This window comes from Octopus sinensis, linkage group LG19 (genome assembly GCF_006345805.1).
Source record: "Octopus sinensis linkage group LG19, ASM634580v1, whole genome shotgun sequence".
Lineage (NCBI taxonomy): Eukaryota > Metazoa > Mollusca > Cephalopoda > Octopoda > Octopodidae > Octopus > Octopus sinensis.
Window position 1 is genome coordinate 31,043,135 of NC_043015.1, and position 10,431 is coordinate 31,053,565.

Consider the following 10,431-nt stretch of genomic DNA (forward strand, 5'->3'; position numbering starts at 1 on the left):
GGCATCCAGCCATGAGCATCATGCCAAAACAGACAACTGGACCCTGGGCAGCTCTCCAGTTGCAATCAAAGTATATCCCAAACAAATATTTCTCTGTTCTTAAAAACACACCAATTATACCTAAACTCTGCCTCTTGTCTCACTAAATATTGGCCAACTGTATTATGGGAAACTCCGAGTTTGCATGGACATTTGTGTGCTTTTTGTAAGTGCACATGTTTGCAGTATGTGTGTATATGTGTGTGCAAATGGATGGGTTTGAGAACATTTCATATTGCATTTCATCTGGGTAGCATTTGATTGACTTGCTTTCAGTCTTAGCTTACTTTAAACTATTATGCTGTTAGTTGGTAGTGTTTGTAATTTCTGAATTCTAAATTTTCATAATTTTTCACAATTCTTGCATTTCAAAATAGCTTCAAGTGATAGAGGAATTAAAAGAAAACATCTGAATTTAAATATGGCCTAGAAATTAGAACTAATGTGATAAATTAGAATAATGTTTCAAGAGCACGTGCTTCTACAATTTATGGCACAGAAAACAAGCTGTTTTTTATATATGCAAATTAAAGACCAAATTGCAACAGCTTTCTCTAAAAGGTGACTCTCAAACGAAGAGCAGAAAGCATGAAAGTTAGGCAAGATAAATACATAGTTGTTTATAAATGGCATATTTAAGAAAGATCTAGTGGTGTTAATGTACTAAGTCATGTGTTGGAATTTGAATGTAGGACTCTTAAAAGACAAAGTGGGTTTGACTAACCAAACTATATTGTTCAAGTAAAAGAGCCACTAAGTGCTTCTTGAGTAGTTTTGTATTTTGGCTTGCAATAAAGATGTCATCTGGGTATGTGAAAAGTCTAGACCCATACGCTCGGTTTCCATCTAGCACTGAAAGGATAGTGCTGCGTATTTTAGGCCAAAAGGTGTATGTAGAAATTCGTACAGTCTGAAAGGAGTGATAACTGGTTATAGGAATATCATGTTAAGGCAGTGTTGTTTTCAGAAAAGGCATACAATTGCGAAAAATAAAGCCTGTGGTAAATCTTAAAATGAAGACACTTCAAAGTTTGAGCCATTTAGAAAATTTGTAAATTAACTTATTAAAGTCTGAGCATCTTATTTTATTACAAGTTAACAATGCCAATGAAATTTGCTTGTTCAAGTGTCTTGAACACAACACACTGGGTATCAAGTTAATAAGTAGCAAATTTTTGCTTTATGTACAATCATCTGAAGCCCAGCATGACACATCCTTACTGAGATTATGAATTTAAGCTGGTGTATATAATATTATATATACACCCACTCAAAAATGTGTGGTTCCCTTTGGGGATTCCTTTTCCTGTTTGAATCACTTCCAAAAAAGTGAGCTTAAGATTTTTCCCCCAATAATGTAAAAGCACTGTTGCTTCATGATGACGTCCATGTTCATGTGCAGTTGCTTGGCAGGAGATGAAGACAATGACTTTGGTAAATGTTTGGAATGGAACAAGTTGCATTACTGTCTTACTTTAGAAGTAATGAGAATAAGAAAATGAAAACATTAACAATAGAAAAATTCCAGCTCCTTCCGATCAGTAGGAGTCAATTTCTTAACACCTATTCGTCCTTACCTCCACTTACTGATCCTCTCACGTCACTAAACTGTTAAGGCTTCTCAGCCCTTACACCCACATCATGTGAACTATTGCGCCAAGGAAGGAGAATGTCTGCCCATTCAAATCCCTCCCACCCTGAATATGTTTTGTTTTTTTCTGTAATCGTTGACATGCAACTGTTTAAGATCATTAACTGGAAATATCTCACCGGTCTCAGAAGACTTGTAAAGATTTGTGAGAGTCCTTTACTCCAGACTATGGGTCGGTAATAGGTAAGCTATGCTCTACAAGTTAGCGGTCTCTGTGGGACTCGTATTTTTTCTAAAAATATAAAAAATTTTATACATATGTAAACTATGGAGTGGTCGATGGTTTTGAGACAATCTTTTGCGGATGTGAACCATGGGTAAATGATTCGTATTACGTCACAGAAAGAATTTACTGACCTCTGTTACAGATCAATAGTTAAAAAAAAACAGTTCTGATTAGAATAACAACATATACAATTAAGGAGATGCACTTGCATAGCAAGTGACCTGATCTGAGATTGTGGGCTGGAACGAAAACAATTGCAGCCATTTAAGAAACACACAAAAACCGTTAGATTTACTTCAACATTTAAATTCAATTTGTCAAACTTCGTGCTGCACAAAGTTTTGTCAGTGAACAGGTCGCTGTCTCGAATCACCGAAAATCTTTTGACAAATTAAATTTAAATGTTGGAGTGAGTCTAAAGGTTTTTGTGTGTTTCTTAAATGGCTTATAAACACCTTCAACACCTATACAATTAACTAATTATTGAAACACCATTTCATGACTGCTACTTATTTTGTCGACTTCAAAGACGAATATTAGAGTGTGCTTTACCAGGATATGAATATGAGAACGTGACGCACCCTAAAGGACTCATTTTTGAAGTTGACTAATAACAATGGTATTTAACGCATATACATTAATAATACCTTACAATTAGAGCCTGATGAAAGTACAGCCAGTTTGGTGGCATCATATCCTAGGGCGAACCAAATCATGTGTTTGGGATTTTCCAAAAAGTAGAGAGGGAACACTTTAGAAACGATAAACAAAATAGAATAAATAGTTTATAGCTGTATTTAATTAATAGTTATAAACAGCAGGAGTGGCTGTGTGGTAAGTAGCTTGCTAACCAACCACATGGTTCCGGGGTCAGTCCCACTGCGTGGCATCTTGGGCAAGTGTCTTTTGCTATAGCCCCGGGCCGACCAATGCCTTGTGAGTGGATTTGGTAGACGGAAACTGAAAGAAGCCTGTCGTATATATGTATATATATATGTGTATGTGTGTGTGTGTTTGTGTGTCTGTGTTTGTCCCCCTAGCATTGCTTGACAACCGATGCTGGTGTGTTTACGTCCCCGTCACTTAGCGGTTCAGCAAGTGTACTGGGCTTACAAAGAATAAGTCCCGGGGTCGATTTGCTTGACTAAAGGCGGTGCTCCAGCATGGCCGCAGTCAAATGACTGAAACAAGTAAAAAGTAAAAAAAGTAAGTAATGTAATAAAAAGTGATGAATTGGTAGAATGTTGGATGGTATGACTCGCAGTATTTGTTCCGGCTTTGTACATCCTGAGTTCAAATCCCAACACAGTTAATTTTACTTTTCATACTCTTGGAGTTAATAAAATAAAATACCAGTCAAATATTGAAGTAGAGTTGGCTATTTCTCCCTTTTTCTCTCTGAAAGAAGAAACAGGCTGAGATTAAACCTAAAGAGTGAAGGGCTATTCCAGATTTAAAATGCCTAAGACACACGCCACATGTCCCAATGGTACTATTATAATTCCGTTAGAACTTAAGGGGACAAAGCCATAACTACTTTATTTCTATATTTTCAGTTTTTATTCATGTGAACTCCTCTGGAAGAGGCTGTTCAGTTGGTCTTCATCAATGCCCTGTGTTTGGCTCTAAGAATGTCATCTCTCTTGCCCGCTACCAACGTTCCATAAGATTCAGGGATTGATGTTGTACCAGCTTTATTCCTCGAGTACCTGATAACATGCCAGATGCCAGGTGCCCAGTATTTCAGAATATTTAGTGGAGGATAGCACCACCATCTCCTCCCTCACATTCCTCTCTAAGTGGAACATGAAGATGTTGATGGGAGCTTGACTGAAGAAAAATGTTTGCCTCCACTCCTTTTAATCTTGTCCGTGATTGATTTCAATCACCATGACCAGATATTCAAATTAGGTCTTCGCTTGCCCCAGGACTGCGTTTCTGAGAGCAAAGAGACGAGCTTCAAAAACCAAAACAAAACGAAAAAAAAAGGAAAAAGCGTGCCACAGAAATGGGGGCCCGCTCTCTCTTCCTCCAGGAGTCTTGGCATATGTCGCAGCCTCAGCCATACTCATACATCACGAGCCACGGCATACCAAGTTCTCCACGCAGAGGATGTTAGCAGCAAAGGCCGTTTTGACCAATGGAACTCATCCCTTCCACAAAAAGCAAGAGATGGAAGCTGAAGCAGAGAACAGCAGTCAGGCGGAGATAGATAACCTGTGTCTTATATTTCAAGGATAACTTCATCGCAAGGATAACTGACTAGCCTGCTCTTGACTTCATCCCAGTTCTGATTCGCTGGGACATGGTCAAACCCAAACCAGACCTAAACAGCTTAACAGGATCCTCAGTCTGTCATGTCACCATGTTAGTTAGCAAGAATTTATTCTAAGTGTTGATCTGCTCACCCACCTATTCGTCCTGATTAATGCGTACTACTGTTACCACTTTGTAGCTTTTATTATAATGCTAAGTATCTCGATTTCCATTGTGTCCGACATTATAATGATGGTGTCATTTACGTATGACGACACGGATCATCCACGTCCCAGTTCCAACGAGTTGCCACTTAACACGTCTGGCTTTCGTATCAATGATTCAAGAGCCAAAACATGTAGAAACGATAAGATGGATTGGACGTGTAATTATGATTCTGATGCCTTCTACTTTTATTTTTTTTAAAGTTTACGTTGCTAGTCTCCTGCTCTTCCGAGCTTACATTTGCGCACAGGGCCAAATTCATTCGCGGGATATCGGGGCATGTGGATCAGCTGGACACATATGTAGGGGCCCATCCCTCCTTCAAGGCTGATATGTTTTCGCCATAGGACGATCTTCTGTTATTTGACTCATAACCAGGTTTGACAAAGTAATGTCATTTCGGGCAGAGAGGACTTGGAAGATGTGGTGACTAAGGGTGACTGGTTACTCTCCAAAACCTCTGAACTTCTGACGACCCGATGCAATTTACAGTGGTGTAGCAAGAGTATGTGCCACTCGGGGCAGCTCTTGAGTTTTCTGCCCCCTTTTCCCCCACAGCATTTATGCAGTAGACCCGAAAGTGCTGTCCCCATAATAGCATCGCCCGGGTCAGACCACTCTCTCGATTCTCAGTCCACATAACTATGCTACTTGCAGTTAAATACCATTTCCAGGACGAAGGGGGATTATTGCTCATAGCTATGTTAGCGTTATCCCCTCTCCTAGTTGCTGTACTCCAGAGCATATACGCCTATACACAACCTACACAAATCAACACTGCTGGACACGACAGAAAACTCACCAACAAAGCACTGCAGCTATCTTACGTAAAGCACACCATACCAGTGGCGTGACGTGGGGTTTTAATTATTCTGTGCTGTAACCAAATTGGCTGTCCCTTCCTTAAATATAACATTCGTTCAGCATAGGTTTGTCCCATTCCCCCTAATTGACCGGCCTGTGAGGTTTGCCTACCCTGAGCACATCATTCATGCTGAGAGTTGCTGAACCATGGAACAAACTGCCAGCATCAGTTGTTAGTTGTCGGAGCACTGCATCCTTCAAAACTTCCATGCTTCCTGAGATTCGCCAACACTACACCTGATTTTTCCCCCCTCCATACACAAGCAAGCATGTATCTGACTCATGCATTGTTCGCTTTCCAGACATTTGTACATTACTGCATATGCTTTATACGCACTGTCTGACAAGTTGTGGTCCACCCGAGCACTGTATACAATAATTTCATTATTATATTATTTTTACACCACCGCATGGGACTTAGAAATGCACAATATACAGAAAACAAAACTTCTAGGCACTGCATCCATGTTACATAAAGTATACCACAGGACATATATATAACACAGAATTTGAACTACAAGACACTGCGCCCGTTTTACATAAAGCGGACCTCAGGACTTACATATATACAACATAGAAGAATGGTGGAATTCTGGTTTAGAGCACCGCATATAACCCATCATAAATTTTGTATTTTTTTGTAATTTTCAGAAAACTTTTGCGATTTTGTGTTCTACACACGCGAATTCATGCGATTATGATTAAAAAAAAAGAATTAAAAGCAAATTTTTAAACTTTCCACGCTTCATATAAATCCCAAAGGTTTCACTCTTTTCCGAATTAAAAAAAAAATCAGTGTTTAAAAACCGGACAGTCCGAATTTTTTGCCTAAATCCCAGCCATCGACCACTCTTGGGTGCATCATCATTTCATTAAATGTGTTTATAGCGAGAGAAAAAACAACTGAAAAACATCAATACAAGTTAGAGTGACAAAGAAACGAGGAAGGTATCAGGTGGTCGTGAGATGTGCTAAAAATAACGGTCAAATCGCGCTTAAATCACACATGAATTTTGTTGTTGTTGTTTGCATAATCGTATGAATTTCCGTGTATAGAATACAAATTCGGAAAAATTTTCTGAAAATTAAAAAAAAAACAAAACAGTTATAACGGATTATATGGGGTACTTAGACCTGAATTCCGCCAGAAGAAGGACTAATAAGCTCTGACTACGTACACATAATACGTAGAGTACTTAAAATACGCTAGAAAACAGAGCAAATAACACTAGCAACCGATAAACACTGTCCTTATCTAAGTCATACGGAGCTAAACAGAGCTAAATCTAAGTTATATGTAACCCTGTTACGTAATGAAAGCGTGTAAGAAACAAGGCTACCTGGGTAATAATTACTCGCAAGACACGTGGAAATACCTGGTTTTTATATTTTGACTAGCAGTATCGCCCGGCGTTGCTCGGATTTGTAAGGGAAATAACTATATAAGCATTTTTAGAGAGTTATAGCCAAAAGATAGCAAAAAAATGGGGGAAAAAATGATGGTAAATTTTTTTTTAAATCGTTGACTCATCGTAGACATTTTTAGAGAGTTACTTCCCTTATATAATAGCGAAAAATGCATTAAAATGGAAAAAAATTATGGTAATTTTTTTTTTAAATCGTTGACTCATCGTAGACATTTTTAGAGAGTTACTTCCCTTATATAATAGCGAAAAATGCATTAAAATGGAAAAAAATTATGGTAAATTTTTTTTTAAATCGTAGACTCATCGTAGACGCGCGCTAATACCCAGAAGGGCTCGATATGAATCACGACTATAAGATACCCGCTTTTGGTTAAACTCCACCGCAAAATGTGGGAGTAGTTAGGAATCTAAATCAGAGGAGACAGACAGCACACAACCTCACTTTTATATATAAAGATATCAGGGCATGTCTGCACATTGGGGCATGTGGATCAGCCGGACACATATGTAGGGGGCCATTCCTCCTCCGAGGCCGATATGTTTTAGCCATAGGACGATCTTCTGTTATTTGATTCATAACTGGGTTTGACAAAGTAATGTCGTTTCGGGCAGAGAGGACTTGGAAGATGTGGTGACTAAGGGTGACTGGTTACTCTCCAAAACCTCTGAACCTCTGACGACCTGATGCAATTTACAGTTGTGTAGCAAGAGTATGTGCCACTCGGGGCAGCTCTCGAGTTTTTTGCCCCCTTTTCCCCCACAGCATTTATGCAGTAGACCCGAAAGGGCCGTCCTCATAATAGCATCGCCTGGGGGGTAGACCACTCCCTCGATTCTCAGTCCATACGACCATGCTACTTGCATAGTTTTTTTATATTTTGGTGCAATAAATTTATAGATCTCCACAACGTTGTTACCTTATGTTAAAGATTTTGGTTGCACGTTGTATTTTGTTCAGTAGTTAAGGTTGTTTAAAGCGTAACACTAACAAATATTGCGACGTAACGAATGCTGCGGATGATTCCTAACTACATCATACATACAGGTCATACATTCTGGTCATTCCTGATTGATGCTGGGTTTTTTCGGTACCCTCTCCACCTTGCATCGGAAAATGAAAGGGAAATGTTGAGATGCTAAAATTTGAATTCAAAGCGTGAAGATGTAAATAATTACCGCAATGTCTCCATCTGTAATGATTTTGAACAATATTAATTAACGGCGAAAATTAACCGAGTAATTAAATCTTAATCTCTCTCTCTCTCTCTCTTTCTCTCTCTCTCTCTCTCTCTCTCACACACACACACACACACACACACACATGCACCCAAACACACGCACATTACTACATACTCGTACGAGGAAGTCACAATTGCAAGAAATAGCAGCCGAATCTCCATCTCCATCAAATCACACCTTATTGTTTTAACAAAAATAACAAAGAAAGAAAGACAGCAAGAAAGAAAGCAAGAAAGAAAGAAAGAAAAGAAAGAAAGAAAGAAAGAAAGAAAGAAGAAAGAAAGAAAGAAATAAGGAAAGAAAGAAGAAAGAAAGAAAGAAAGAAAGAAAGAAAGAAAGAAAAGATCCAAAGAAAAGGGAAAGAAAAAGGACCCATTTAACAATGTGATCCCAGATACAGAATCTGAACGTCCTTCAACCACCAGATTGATAAGGCTTAAACACTTATTGGTCATAACTGTACTGGATCAGAGCTAACCAGGGGCTAAATGGCAGCATGTAGAAACAATAACAATATGAAAGACCAAGAACCCAACCAAAAACAAAGTGGTTCTCACCTGAGTCGGTTGTTCAGTGAATTCCGCAAGCAGACGATAGATTAATGGCCGGTACGAGATCGCCTGCCGTTTGCTGTCTGTCGTCTGCCACAGTGACTGTTTCTTAATAAGATATTTCTTTGGAAGAGAAAAGTGATAATGAGAAAAATATCTTGGTTGTGGGGGAGGTTGTCATGCCGTATCTACATTTAATCCTGGTTGGAGTACACACCTAATCACATGCACAGCTATATATATATATATGTACATACATTGAATGTGTGTGTGTGTGTGTGTGTGTGTGTGTGTGTGTGTGTGTGTGTGCAGAAGTACATATGGTCACTCACATAAACTATAAACACACACACATACACAAATACATGCACACTAGCATATGCGGTTACGTTGAAGCTCTTACACGTATACATGCAGTCGGTTTAAAGTATATGTATGTATGCAGGTAAATATATGTGTATGTGTATACACGTATATTTATACATACACATATATGTATGCATACATACATACATACATACATACACACACATACACTTATACATACACGCATACGCACATATATGTATATGTATATATATAAATATAAATATAAATATATATATATATATCGTTATATAATTATATATATATGTGTGTGTATATGTATGTGTATTTATTTATTTATTTATTATTCATTTTTTTTTACCCATTCAGTTTGATACACACACACACACATACATGAGTATGTATGTATACATGCACAAACAGATAATTCATACATACATACATACATACATACATACACACACATACATACAACTTTTTTCTTTAACGACATATCTTGCATTATCTTACATCTATATTCATGTAACCCTCTTTGTCTCACTGGCTGTTTATCTCTCTCTCTCTCTCTCTCTCTCTTCTCTCTCTCTCTCTCTCTCTCTCTCTCTCTCTCTCACACACACACACACACACACACACATGCACCCAAACACACGCACATTACTACATACTCGTACGAGGAAGTCACAATTGCAAGAAATAGCAGCCGAATCTCCATCTCCATCAAATCACACCTTATTGTTTTAACAAAAATAACAAAGAAAGAAAGACAGCAAGAAAGAAAGCAAGAAAGAAAGAAAGAAAGAAAGAAAGAAAGAAAGAAAGAAATAAGGAAAGAAAGAAGGAAAGAAAGAAAGAAAGAAAGAAAGAAAGAAAGAAAGAAAGAAAGAAAAGATCCAAAGAAAAGGGAAAGAAAAAGGACCCATTTAACAATGTGATCCCAGATACAGAATCTGAACGTCCTTCAACCACCAGATTGATAAGGCTTAAACACTTATTGGTCATAACTGTACTGGATCAGAGCTAACCAGGGGCTAAATGGCAGCATGTAGAAACAATAACAATATGAAAGACCAAGAACCCAACCAAAAACAAAGTGGTTCTCACCTGAGTCGGTTGTTCAGTGAATTCCGCAAGCAGACGATAGATTAATGGCCGGTACGAGATCGCCTGCCGTTTGCTGTCTGTCGTCTGCCACAGTGACTGTTTCTTAATAAGATATTTCTTTGGAAGAGAAAAGTGATAATGAGAAAAATATCTTGGTTGTGGGGGAGGTTGTCATGCCGTATCTACATTTAATCCTGGTTGGAGTACACACCTAATCACATGCACAGCTATATATATATATATGTACATACATTGAATGTGTGTGTGTGTGTGTGTGTGTGTGTGTGTGTGTGTGTGTGTGTGCAGAAGTACATATGGTCACTCACATAAACTATAAACACACACACATACACAAATACATGCACACTAGCATATGCGGTTACGTTGAAGCTCTTACACGTATACATGCAGTCGGTTTAAAGTATATGTATGTATGCAGGTAAATATATGTGTATGTGTATACACGTATATTTATACATACACATATATGTATGCATACATACATACATACATACATACACA

At 38.2% G+C, this 10,431-nt stretch overlaps 1 protein-coding gene across 3 annotated transcripts in view; it reads right to left on the minus strand.

Annotated features, from left to right (window-relative positions):
- Positions 1-10,105, minus strand: part of LOC115222036 (sodium/hydrogen exchanger 1) — an 80,373-nt gene extending 70,268 nt beyond the window's left edge. For 2 of the 3 annotated variants that reach the window (XR_005002995.1, XM_036511144.1), the window contains exon 1: positions 8,485-8,680. The gene's annotated coding sequence lies outside the window, so the exon portion shown is untranslated. Of the gene's footprint in view, positions 1-8,484; positions 8,681-9,909 lie in introns of those variants that run through there. The other variant, XM_036511145.1, reaches the window with a different exon arrangement.
- Between the last annotated feature and the right edge of the window lie 326 nt (positions 10,106-10,431).